The following is a 13,179-nucleotide window of genomic DNA, read 5'->3' as shown; positions in this document are numbered from 1 at the left end:
GCCGCTGCTGCCACCAGGTGGTGACTCGAGGTAATTTCAGGACTGAGTTTGACAAAAACAATTTGCTTAGATGTAGTTAAAGTTTCTAAACCAAAGCGTAAGTGAAATATGGACAGTGACTGTCTGCCTATAACCTCTCACATGTAGTGTAATATAATATTATCTCCTGCAGAATTATGCATTTCTCGCCATAGAATTATACAACAAAATGCTAATTTTGTCTTGGGAACAAGGATTGGAGAAATTCGATTTCTTTCAGCATCTCTTGAGGAAATGTGAATGTGTCATCTTTGATCCTGTTAATGCAAGCAGACAGTATTTCAACCACATAAAATATGAGGAACTGATTTCATTGTTTTCTCAGCTTTTAATTTCCTTAACACCAGTCATACTCTTGACATTTGGACATTTTGCATCTTTCCACTAGTTTGGAAGTATTGCGTTTTCTCCCTGGTCCTTAAAAAAGACAGAAGTAATGCAGTATTAATACATTTAACTCTATCAATGTAAGACAGTCTGGTGAGCAATACTTTATTGATTCTTCTGGGGCAACAAGTTATGACAGACAGTTGGATAAAGTATCCAATTCTCATACTTGAGTAAAAGTAAAGATAGCTTGTGCCTTAATAGAAATTGACTCAGTCTGATACTCTCCTCTAGTGCTCTGTTCTTCTCCTGCTATCATGACACAAGGCGAGACCCAGATGCAGACACAGGAGGCAGCTGGTTGGAGTCTTACAATGTTTATTAAGCAAAAAGGGGTAGGCAAGAGAATGGTTGTGGACAGGCATAAAGGTCAACACCAGATCAGAGTCCAGGAGGTACAGAGTGGCAGACAGGCTCGTGGTCAGGACAGGCAGAATGGTCAGGACAGGCAGACTGGTCAGGACAGGCATAAAGGTCAACACCAGATCAGAGTCCAGGAGGTACAGAGTGGCAGACAGGCTCGTGGTCAGGACAGGCAGAATGGTCAGGACAGGCAGAATGGTCAGGACAGGCAGACTGGTCAGGACAGGCAGAAAGGTCAGGCGTGTACAGAGTCCAGAAACAGGCAACGGTCAAAACTGGGAGGACTAGAAAAAGCAAAAAGCAGGAGAACAGGAAAACCTCTTTGACTTGGAAACATACAAGATGAACTGACAGGAAACACAGGGATAAATACACTGGTACAGAGAGACAGGAAACACAGGGATAAATACACTGGCACAGAGAGACAGGAAACACAGGGATAAATACACTGGTACAGAGAGACGGGAAACACAGGGATACATACACTGGCACAGAGAGACAGGAAACACAGGGATAAATACACTGGTACAGAGAGACAGGAAACACAGGGATAAATACACTGGTACAGAGAGACAGGAAACACAGGGATACATACACTGGCACAGAGAGACAGGAAACACAGGGATACATACACTGGCACAGAGAGACAGGAAACACAGGGATAAATACACTGGTACAGAGAGACAGGAAACACAGGGATAAATACACTTGCACAGAGAGACAGGAAACACAGGGATACATACACTGGCACAGAGAGACAGGAAACACAGGGATAAATACACTGGTACAGAGAGACAGGAAACACAGGGATAAATACACTTGCACAGAGAGACAGGAAACACAGGGATACATACACTGGCACAGAGAGACAGGAAACACAGGGATAAATACACTGGCACAGAGAGACAGGAAACACAGGGATACATACACTGGCACAGAGAGACAGGAAACACAGGGATAAATACACTGGCACAGAGAGACAGGAAACACAGGGATACATACACTGGCACAGAGAGACAGGAAACACAGGGATACATACACTGGCACAGAGAGACAGGAAACACAGGGATAAATACACTGGCACAGAGAGACAGGAAACACAGGGATAAATACACTGGCACAGAGGGACAGGAAACACAGGGATAAATACAATGGTACAGAGAGACAGGAAACACAGGGATAAATACAATGGTAAAGAGAGATGTTCTCTGGTCATACAGTTTCAATTGAGGAAATGAATGTAAGTGCACTTAGACTATGCTACTCATAACAGAGGGGGGGGGGTTAAGTAAGGAGTAACAGAGGAGGGGAGGAGGGGGGGGGGGGTGTTCTCTTTCTACCCCTCTCTTCTCCCTCTCTCCAGCCCTCTCCCCAGTCCTCTCTCCAGTCCTCTCTCCAGTCCTCTCTCCAGCCCTCTCCCCAGTCCTCTCTCCAGTCCTCTCTCCAGTCCTCTCTCCAGCCCTCTCCCCAGTCCTCTCTCCACCCCTCTCTCCTGGCTAGACTGGGCCTTATTGCCTTGGATACCCCCCAGTCTGTAGGCGCCCCAGGGCCAGGTGATGGTTGCCCAATTGACCTGCTCCGTATCTTAAAACAACAAACGTAGCGTTATATTCTTCAATGACAACGTCAGTCCACCTAGAGCCTCTATCGCCCAGAGCTCCAATGGCGAGGAGTCTTCCTCAGCCGATGAGGACGAGGGGGACGGTGATGATGAGGAGGAGGAGCAGACCTCAGAGCTGCCGCAGTATAAGGAGTTTCTGGTCATCAGTCGTCGTAGAAAAACTGAGCAGGAACAGGAAGGGGCTGAGGAAAAGACAGGAAGTCCCGCCCTCCAGCTCTATGATTGGCCTAAGCTCCACCAATAAGACCAGCCCAAAGGCCAAGAAGGATAAGGAAGAGGGAGAGGAAGAAGAGGACAACAGGTAACAGATGAGGAAGTTGATGTACTACACCATGTTCGCCACTAGAGTGCACCATTGTTGCTTTTGTTTTGCTCAGACTGTGACAACTTTCCCCCAGATCTCCAACTGTGACTGAAATAATTGTCTTTCTAGGTTTCCACTGACTTGACTGTCTGTCTGTTGTTAAACTCTACAAGTCTGAACTGATTTAAACATCTCACAATTTTCATTCAACTGATATGAACAACTTTAAACGTGTGTGTGTGTGTGTGTGTGTGTGTGTGTGTGTGTGTGTGTGTGTGTGTGAGAGAGAGAGAGGTTTGGCAGGCATGCTCGAATGCCATTCATTTTTCTCTGGTCAGCCCTGGCATCCCAAGCTCCCAGCATGCATTGTGCCGTGAGTGTGATCGTGCTCCTGACCACATTCTCACACCTGTCAGCGAGAACCCGGCCAGTGGTTCATTCCCTAACGTTCCACTGGAAGGTTCTGCTCTAATGGTTTTCTTCTGGCCCGTCAAACTGTGGTGTGTCTGTGGTGTGTCTGTGGTGTGTCTGATGGACAGTCTGTGGTGTGTCTGGGGTGTGTCTGTGGTGTGTCTGATGGACAGTCTGTGGTGTGTCTGTGGTGTGTCTGTGGTGTGTCTGATGGACAGTCTGTGGTGTGTCTGGTGGACAGTCTGTGGTGTGTCTGATGGACAGTCTGTGGTGTGTCTGTGGTGTGTCTGATGGACAGTCTGTGGTGTGTCTGTGGTGTGTCTGTGGTGTGTCTGATGGACAGTCTGTGGTGTGTCTGGTGGACAGTCTGTGGTGTGTCTGGTGGTGTGTCTGATGGACAGTATGTGGTGTGTCTGTGGTGTGTCTGTGGTGTGTCTGATGGACAGTCTGTGTGTGTCTGTGGTGTGTCTGTGGTGTGTCTGTGGTGTGTCTGTGGTGTGTCTGATGGACAGTCTGTGGTGTGTCTGGTGGACAGTCTGTGGTGTGTCTGATGGACAGTCTGTGGTGTGTCTGTGGTGTGTCTGATGGACAGTCTGTGGTGTGTCTGTGGTGTGTCTGTGGTGTGTCTGATGGACAGTCTGTGGTGTGTCTGGTGGACAGTCTGTGGTGTGTCTGGTGGTGTGTCTGATGGACAGTATGTGGTGTGTCTGTGGTGTGTCTGTGGTGTGTCTGATGGACAGTCTGTGGTGTGTCTGTGGTGTGTCTGTGGTGTGTCTGTGGTGTGTCTGATGGACAGTCTGTGGTGTGTCTGATGGACAGTCTGTGGTGTGTCTGTGGTGTGTCTGATGGACAGTCTGTGGTGTGTCTGTGGTGTGTCTGTGGTGGTGTCTGATGGACAGTCTGTGGTGTGTCTGTGGTGTGTCTGTGGTGTGTCTGATGGACAGTCTGTGGTGTGTCTGTGGTGTGTCTGTGGTGTGTCTGTGGTGTGTCTGATGGACAGTCTGTGGTGTGTCTGTGGTGTGTCTGTGGTGTGTTTGATGGACAGTCTGTGGTGTGGCTGTGGTGTGTCTGATGGACAGTCTGTGGTGTGTCTGTGGTGTGTCTGTGGTGTGTCTGATGGACAGTCTGTGGTGTCTCTGATGGAGCCCTATTCCCTATATAATGGTTCATACATAGTCCCCTCTACCCCCACCCCCTCTACCTCCACCCCCTCTACCTCCATCCCCTCTACCTCCATCCCCTCTAACCTCCACCCCCTCTACCTCCACCCCCTCTACCTCCATCCCCTCTACCTCCACCCCCTCTACCTCCACCCCCTCTACCTCCACCCCCTCTACCTCCATCCCCTCTACCTCCACCCCCTCTACCTCCACCCCCTCTACCTCCATCCCCTCTACCTCCACCCCCTCTACCTCCATCCCCTCTACCCCCCCTCTACCCCCACCCCCTCTACCTCCATCCCCTCTACCTCCACCCCCTCTACCTCCACCCCCTCTACCTCCATCCCCTCTACCTCCGTCGCATCCCTCCATCCCCTCTACCTCCATCCCCTCTACCTCCACCCCCTCTACTTCCATCCCCTCTACCTCCACCCCCTCTACCTCCATCCCCTCTATTTCCATCCCCTCCCTCCATCCCCTCTACCTCCACCCCCTCCTCCATCCCCTCTACCTCCATCCCCTCTACCTCCATCCCCTCTACCTCCATCCCCTCTACCTCCACCCCCCCTACCTCCATCCCCCCTACCTCCATCCCCTCTACCTCCACCCCCTCTACTTCCATCCCATCTACCTCCACCCCCTCTACTTCCATCCCCTCTACCTCCATCCCCCTACCTCCATCCCCCTACCTCCATCCCCTCTCTCCATCCCCTCTACCTCCATCCCCCTACCTCCATCCCCTCCCTCCATCCCCTCTACCTCCATCCCTCCCTCCATCCCCTCTACCTCCACCCCCTCTACCTCCATCCCCTCCTACCTCCATCTCCTCTACCTCCATCTCCTCTACCTCCATCCCTCTACCTCCACCCTCTCTACCCTCCATCCCCTCTACCTCCATCCCCCCTACCTCCATCCCCCCTACCTCCATCCCCTCTACCTCCACCCCCTCTACTTCCATCCCCTCTACCTCCACCCCCTCTACTCCATGCCCCTCTACCTCCATCCCCCTACCTCCATCCCCCCTACCTCCATCCCCCTCTACTTCCATCCCCTCTACTTCCATCCCCTCCCTCCATCCCCTCTACCTCCACCCCCTCCCTTCATCCCCCTCTCCCTCCATCCCCTCTACCTCCACCCCCTCTACTTCCATCCCCTCTACCTCCATCCCCCCTACTCCATCCCCTCTACCTCCACCCCCTCTACCTCCATCCCCTCTACCTCCGTCGCATCCCTCATCCCCTCTACCTCAATCCCCTCTACCTCCACCCCCTCTACTTCCATCCCCTCTACCTCCACCCCCTCTACTTCCATCCCTCTACTTCCATCCCCTCTACTTCCATCCCCTCCCTTCATCCCCTCTACCTCCACCCCCTCCCTCCCTCCATCCCCTCTACCTCCATCCCCTCTACCTCCATCCCTCCCTCCATCCCCTCTACCTCCATCCCCTCTACCTCCACCCCCCTACCTCCATCCCCCCTACCTCCCATCCCCTCTACCTCCACCCCCTCTACTTCCATCCATCTACCTCCACCCCCTCTACTTCCATCCCCTCTACCTCCATCCCCCCTACCTCCATCCCCCCTACCTCCATCCCCTCCCTCCATCCCCCTCTACCTCCATCCCCCCTACCTCCATCCCCTCCCTCCATCCCCTCTACCTCCATCCCTCCCTCCATCCCCTCTACCTCCACCCCCTCTACCTCCATCCCCTCTACCTCCATCTCCTCTACCTCCATCTCCTCTACCTCCATCCCCCCTACCTCCATCCCCTCTACCTCCACCCTCTCTACCTCCATCACCTCTACCTCCATCCCCCCTACCTCCATCCCCCCTACCTCCATCCCCTCTACCTCCATCCCCTCTACTTCCATCCCCTCTACCTCCACCCCCTCTACTTCCATCCCCTCTACCTTCATCCCCCCTACCTCCATCCCCCCTACCCTCCATCCCCTCTACTTCCATCCCCTCTACTTCCATCCCCTCCTCCATCCCCTCTACCTCCACCCCCTCCCTTCATCCCCTCCCCCCCATCCCCTCTACCTCCACCCCCTCTACTTCCATCCCCTCTACCTCCATCCCCCCTACCTCCATCCCCTCTACCTCCATCCTCTCTACCTCCACCCCCTCTACCGCCATCCCCTCCCTCCATCCCCCTACCTCCATCCCCTCTACCTCCATCCCCTCTACCCCCACCCCCTCTACCTCCACCCCCTCTACCTCCACCCTCTCTACCTCCATCCCCCCTACCTCCATCCCCTCTACCTCCACCCCCTCTACCTCCACCCCCTCTACCTCCATCCCCTCTACCTCCACCCCCTCTACTTCCATCCCCTCTACCTCCATCCCCCCTACCTCCATCCCCTCTACCTCCATCCCCTCTACCTCCATCCCCTCTACCTCCATCCCCTCTACCTCCATCCCCTCTACCTCCATCCCCCCTACCTCCATCCCCTCTAACTCCATCCCCTCTACCTCCATCCCCTCTAACTCCATCCCCCTCTACCTCCATCCCCTCTACCTCCATCCCCTCTACCTCCATCCCCCCTACCTCCACCCCCTCTACTTCCATCCCCTCTACCTCCATCCCCTCTACCTCCATCCCCCCTACCTCCATCCCCTCTACCTCCATCCCCTCTACCTCCATCCCCCCTACCTCCAGAGTCAGAGGATATTTCACTATGGAAGCTAATGTAACAGGAAACAAAGGGTTTAACTCTGAACACACGAAAGGATGTATACGAAGGGTATGGGGCAACAGAAGACGAACAGCAGAGGGGATAATGGCTTTGGAGATGGGAAACGGGTTGATAAACTGGCGGGAAGATCCCGGGTGGACAGCCATACCTTCTGACCGAGACGATACCGGGGAGCCGGGGTCCGATGGCGATCCGCTTGTCGTCGATACCTGGAGGTGGTCTTGAGGAGGGCTGACCGCTCTCCTCCAGGCACGACGACAGCGGCGGACAAACATCTGAGTAGAAGGTACGCGGAACTCTTCCTCCTGCTCAGGGAAGAGCGGGGGCTGATACCCCAGGGAACACTCCAAAGGTGATAGGCCCGTGGCAGAGCAGGGAAGGGTGTTGCGGGCGTATTCGACCCACACAAGCTGCTGGCTCCAGGTGGTGGTGTTGGTGGAGACCAGGCAGTGCAGAGTAGTCTCTAGGTCCTGGTTGGCTCGCTCCGACTGGCCGTTGGACTGGGGGTGGAACCCGGAGGAAAGGCTGGCCGACAACCCACTGGGGGTGCAGAACGCCTTCCAGAACCAAGATGAGAATTGAGGACCCCGGTCTGAGGCCATGTCCATTGGTAGACCATGGATCTGGAAGATGTGCTGCACCCCCAGTGGGTTGTCGGCCAGCCTTTCCTCCGGGTTCCATCCTGAGCCCTCTTTGGCAGAGGGTAGTTTGGGGAGAGGAATGTGGGTGGCTTTGGAAAACTGATCCTCCATGGTCAGGATGGCGGCGTTGCCATCAGACGAGGGAAAGACCCGTGACAAGGTCCAGGGGGATGTGAGACCAGGGATGGTGAGGGACAGGCAGGGGTTGGAGGAGGCCAGAGGTTGGAGGAGACCAGAGGTTGGAGGAGACCAGGGATGGTAAGGGACAGGCAGAGGTTGGAGGAGACCAGAGGTTGGAGAAGACCAGGGACGGTGAGGGACAGGCAGAGGTTGGAGGAGACCAGAGGTTGGAGGAGACCAGGGACAGTGAGGGACAGGCAGAGGTTGGAGGAGACCAGAGGTTGGAGGAGACCAGAGGTTGGAGGAGACCAGGGATGGTGAGGGACAGGCAGAGGTTGGAGGAGACCAGAGGTTGGAGGAGCACAGAGGTTGGAGGAAACCAGGGACAATGAGGGACAGGCAGAGGTTGGAGGAGACCAGGGATGTGAGGGACAGGCAGAGGTTGGAGGAGACCAGAGGTTGGAGGAGACCAGGGATGGTGAGGGACAGACAGAGGTTGGAGGAGACCAGGGATGGTGAGGGACAGGCAGAGGTTGGAGGAGGCCAGAGGTTGGAGGAGACCATGGATGGTGAGGGACAGGCAGAGGTTGGAGGAGACCAGAGGTTGGAGGAGACCAGAGGTTGGAGGAGACCAGGGATGGTGAGGGACAGGCAGAGGTTGGAGGAGACCAGAGGTTGGAGGAGACCAGAGGTTGGAGGAGACCAGCCGGAGTCTTGCTCTGTGCACAAACCGTGCAAGCGAATGCAGAGATGGTAGGACAAAAACACTGTTCTGTCGGCACACGCACACAGACAGACACACACAGGCACACGGAGACGCACTGACAGACATGCCTCAGCCACCCAGCAGTTATAATGTGTTTGTCGTGCCCTGACCTCAGAGCTTTTTACGTCTCTATTTTGGTTTGGTCAGGGTGTGATTTGGGGTGGGCATTCTATGTTAATTTTTCTATGTTTTTGTATTTCTATGTTTTGGCCGGGTGTGGTTCTCAATCAGGGACAGCTGTCTATCGTTGTCTCTGATTGGGAACCATACTTAGGCAGCTTTTTCCCCACATGGTTTTTGTGTTTTGTTTGTGGGTAGTTCATTTCTGTTTAGCGTTTTGCACCTTTCAGGACTGTTTCGGTTTTAATAAACAAAGCATGAACACTTACTACGCTGCGCTTTGGTCCGACGATTCCTCATCTTCATCTTGATTCCTCATCTTCCGACGACCAATACTGTTACAGTGTGCAGACATCTATTCTTCTATTCTTTTAATCTGAATTAATGAACAGTAATTGTTTGGATCAAACCCAAACCTGTTGTTTTTTCCGTCATTAAATATTTGTATAAATCAGGCTGTGGAGGTGGGGGATGGAGGTATTCAGTGTGGAGGTGGGGGATGGAGGTATTCAGTGTGGAGGTGGGGGATGGAGGTATTCAGTGTGGAGGTGGGGGATGGAGGTATTCAGTGTGGAGGTGGGGGATGGAGGTATTCAGTGTGGAGGTGGGGGATGGAGGTATTCAGTGTGGAGGTGGGGGATGGAGGTATTCAGTGTGGAGGTGGGGGATGGAGGTATTCAGTGTGGAGGTGGGGGAAGGAGGTTTTCAGTGTGGAGGTGGGGAAGGAGGTTTTCAGTGTGGAGGTGGGGGATGGAGGTATTCAGTGTGGAGGTGGGGAAGGAGGTTTTCAGTGTGGAGGTGGGGAAGGAGGTATTCAGTGTGGAGGTGGGGAAGGAGGTATTCAATGTGGAGGTGGGGGAAGGAGGTATTCAGTGTGGAGGTGGGGGATGGAGGTATTCAGTGTGGAGGTGGGGATGGAGGTATTCAGTGTGGAGGTGGAGGAAGGAGGTATTCAGTGTGGAGGTGGGGAAGGAGGTATTCAGTGTGGAGGTGGGGGAAGGAGGTATTCAGTGTGGAGGTGGGGAAGGAGGTATTCAGTGTGTAGGTGGGGGAAGGAGGTATTCAGTGTGGAGGTGGGGGATGGAGGTATTCAGTGTGGAGGTGGGGGAAGGAGTTATTCAGTGTGGAGGTGGAGGAAGGAGGTATTCAGTGTGGAGGTGGGGGATGGAGGTATTCAGTGTGGAGGTGGGGATGGAGGTATTCAGTGTGGAGGTGGAGGAAGGAGGTATTCAGTGTGGAGGTGGGGGATGGAGGTATTCTGTGTGGAGGTGGGGGAAGGAGTTATTCAGTGTGGAGGTGGGGGAAGGAGGTATTCAGTGTGTTCTGCTTTCGATCCAGCTGGAAACTCAGCATTAATCCACTAAAGAGGGCCTAACTCATAACCTCATACAATCTGGCAACCCAGTCCAGTACAGTCACAGCCTACAGTTATTATATCACTAAAACCTAGTTAGACATCACATTTCGCATAGTTAATAACACTTGGGCTTCCCGAGCGGCTCAGTGGTCTAAGACACTGCATCGCAGTGCTAGCTGTGCCACTAGAGAAAGTCCAGGCTCTGTCGCAGCCGGCCGCGACCAGAAGACCCATTGGGCAGCGCACAATTGGCCCAGTGTCGTCCGGGTTAGGGGATGGTTTGGCCGGCAGGGATATCCTTGTCCCATCGCGCACTAGTGACTCCTGTGGCTCCTGTGACTCCTGTGGCTCCTGTGGCTCCTGTGACTCCTGTGGCTCCTGTGCCTCTTGTGGCTCCTGTGGCTCCTATGACTCCTGTGGCTCCTGTGGCTCCTGTGGCTCCTCTGACTCCTGTGACTCCTGTGGCGGGCCAGGTGCGTTGGTCGCCAGGTTTATGGTGCTCCTCTAACGCGGCTGGCTTCCCAGGTTAAGTGGTGTTTCCTCTGACACATTGGTCTTGAAGCAGAGTGGTTGGGTTAAGGAGGTCGCACAGCTCACGACCTTCGCCTCTCCTGAGTTGCAGCGATGAGACTGGAAAGAAAAAGAGGTAACAATGTTATTTTATTTTTATTAAAAGGGCTCACTGAGTCTGTAAATAGTCAAAGATTTCCTTAAGTTTGGGTCAGTCACAGTGGTCAGGTATTCTGCCGCTGTGTACTCTCTGTTTAGGGTCAGTCACAGTGGTCAGGTATTCTGCCGCTGTGTACTCTCTGTTTAGGGTCAGTCACAGTGGTCAGGTATTCTGCCGCTGTGTACTCTCTGTTTAGGGTCAGTCACAGTGGTCAGGTATTCTGCCGCTGTGTACTCTCTGTTTAGGGTCAGTCACAGTGGTCAGGTATTCTGCCGCTGTGTACTCTCTGTTTAGGGTTAGTCACAGTGGTCAGGTATTCTGCCGCTGTGTACTCTCTGTTTAGGGTCAGTCACAGTGGTCAGGTATTCTGCCGCTGTGTACTCTCTGTTTAGGGTCAGTCACAGTAGTCAGGTATTCTGCCGCTGTGTACTCTCTGTTTAGGGTCAGTCACAGTGGTCAGGTATTCTGCCGCTGTGTACTCTCTGTTTAGGGTCAGTCACAGTGGTCAGGTATTCTGCCGCTGTGTACTCTCTGTTTAGGGTCAGTCACAGTGGTCAGGTATTCTGCCGCTGTGTACTCTCTGTTTAGGGTCAGTCACAGTGGTCAGGTATTCTGCCGCTGTGTACTCTCTGTTTAGGGTCAGTCACAGTGGTCAGGTATTCTGCCGCTGTGTACTCTCTGTTTAGGGTCAGTCACAGTGGTCAGGTATTCTGCCGCTGTGTACTCTCTGTTTAGGGTCAGTCACAGTGGTCAGGTATTCTGCCGCTGTGTACTCTCTGTTTAGGGTCAGTCACAGTGGTCAGGTATTCTGCCGCTGTGTACTCTCTGTTTAGGGTCAGTCACAGTGGTCAGGTATTCTGCCGCTGTGTACTCTCTGTTTAGGGTCAGTCACAGTGGTCAGGTATTCTGCCGCTGTGTACTCTCTGTTTAGGGTCAGTCACAGTGGTCAGGTATTCTGCCGCTGTGTTCTCTCTGTGTAGGGTCAGTCACAGTGGTCAGGTATTCTGCCGCTGTGTTCTCTCTGTTTAGGGTCAGTCACAGTGGTCAGGTATTCTGCCGCTGTGTTCTCTCTGTTTAGGGTCAGTCACAGTGGTCAGGTATTCTGCCGCTGTGTACTCTCTGTTTAGGGTCAGTCACAGTGGTCAGGTATTCTGCCACTGTGTACTCTCTGTTTAGGGTCAGTCACAGTGGTCAGGTATTCTGCCACTGTGTACTCTCTGTTTAGGGTCAGTCACAGTGGTCAGGTATTCTGCCGCTGTGTACTCTCTGTTTAGGGTCAGTCACAGTGGTCAGGTATTCTGCCGCTGTGTACTCTCTGTTTAGGGTCAGTCACAGTGGTCAGGTATTCTGCCGCTGTGTACTCTCTGTTTAGGGTCAGTCACAGTGGTCAGGTATTCTGCCGCTGTGTACTCTCTGTGTAGGGTCAGTCACAGTGGTCAGGTATTCTGCCGCTGTGTACTCTCTGTTTAGGGTCAGTCACAGTGGTCAGGTATTCTGCCGCTGTGTACTCTCTGTTTAGGGTCAGTCACAGTGGTCAGGTATTCTGCCGCTGTGTTCTCTCTGTTTAGGGCCAAATAGCATTCTAGTTTGCTCTGTTTTTTGGTTAATTCTTTCCAATGTGTCAAGTAATTATCTTTTTGTTTTCTCATGATTTGGTTGGGTCTAATTGTGTGGCTGTCCTGGGGCTCTGTGGGGTGTGTTTGTGTTTGTGGACAGAGCCCCAGGACCAGCTTGCTTAGGGGACTCTTAGGGGGTTCATCTCTCTGTAGGTGATGGCTTTGTTATGGAAGGTTTGGGAATCGCTCCCAAGGTTTGGGAATTAGTGGGTATCGGCCTAATTCTGCTCTGCATGCATTATTTGGTGTTCTACGTTGCACACTGAGGATATTTTAGCAGAATTCTGCATGCAGTCTCAATTTGGTGTTTGGCTCATTTTGTGAAGTCTTGGTTGGTGAGCGGACCCCAGACCTCACAACTATAAAGGGCAATGGGCTCTATGACTGATTCAAGTATTTTTAGGACAGATCCGAATTGGTATGTTTAAATTATGTTCGTTTTGATGGCATAGAATGCCCTTCTTGTCTCTCAGATCATTCACAGCTTTGTGGAAGTTACCTTGTGGTGCTGATGTTTAGGCCAGGTATGTAGTTTTATGGCATCAGCCAAGATCTCTCCCTGTCTCTCTCTCCCTGTCCCTCTCCCCTCTCCCTGTCTCTCTCTCCCTCTCCCTGTCCTCTCTCTCTCTCTGTCTCCCTGTCGGCTCTCTCTCTAATCGCTACCTGTCTCTCTCTCTCTCCTGTCCCTCCTGTCTCTCTCTGTCTCTCTCTCCCTGGTCTCGCCCTGTCCTCTCTCTCTCTCTCTCTCCCTGTCTCTCCTCTCTCTCTCTCTCTCCCTGTCTCTCTCTCTCTCTCTCTGGTCCTCCTCTCTCTCGTCCCCCTTGCCCTGTCTCTCCCCCTCTCTCTCCTCGTTCTCTCCTGTCGCTCTCCTCTCTCCTCTCTGTCTCTCTCTCTCTGTCTCCCTTTCTG

General features: G+C 53.1%; 1 protein-coding gene across 1 annotated transcript in view; it reads right to left on the bottom strand.

Moving 5' to 3' along the window:
* Nucleotides 1-13,179, bottom strand: part of LOC109886096 (reticulon-4 receptor-like 1) — a 642,701-nt gene that overhangs the window by 533,419 nt on the left and 96,103 nt on the right. The gene's annotated exons all lie outside the window — the stretch shown is intronic.

Source organism: Oncorhynchus kisutch, linkage group LG28 (assembly GCF_002021735.2).
Source record: "Oncorhynchus kisutch isolate 150728-3 linkage group LG28, Okis_V2, whole genome shotgun sequence".
Taxonomy (NCBI): Eukaryota; Metazoa; Chordata; class Actinopteri; order Salmoniformes; family Salmonidae; genus Oncorhynchus; species Oncorhynchus kisutch.
The sequence above is the reverse complement of the archived record's forward strand: the minus strand, read 5'-3'. Positions and strand labels throughout refer to the sequence as shown.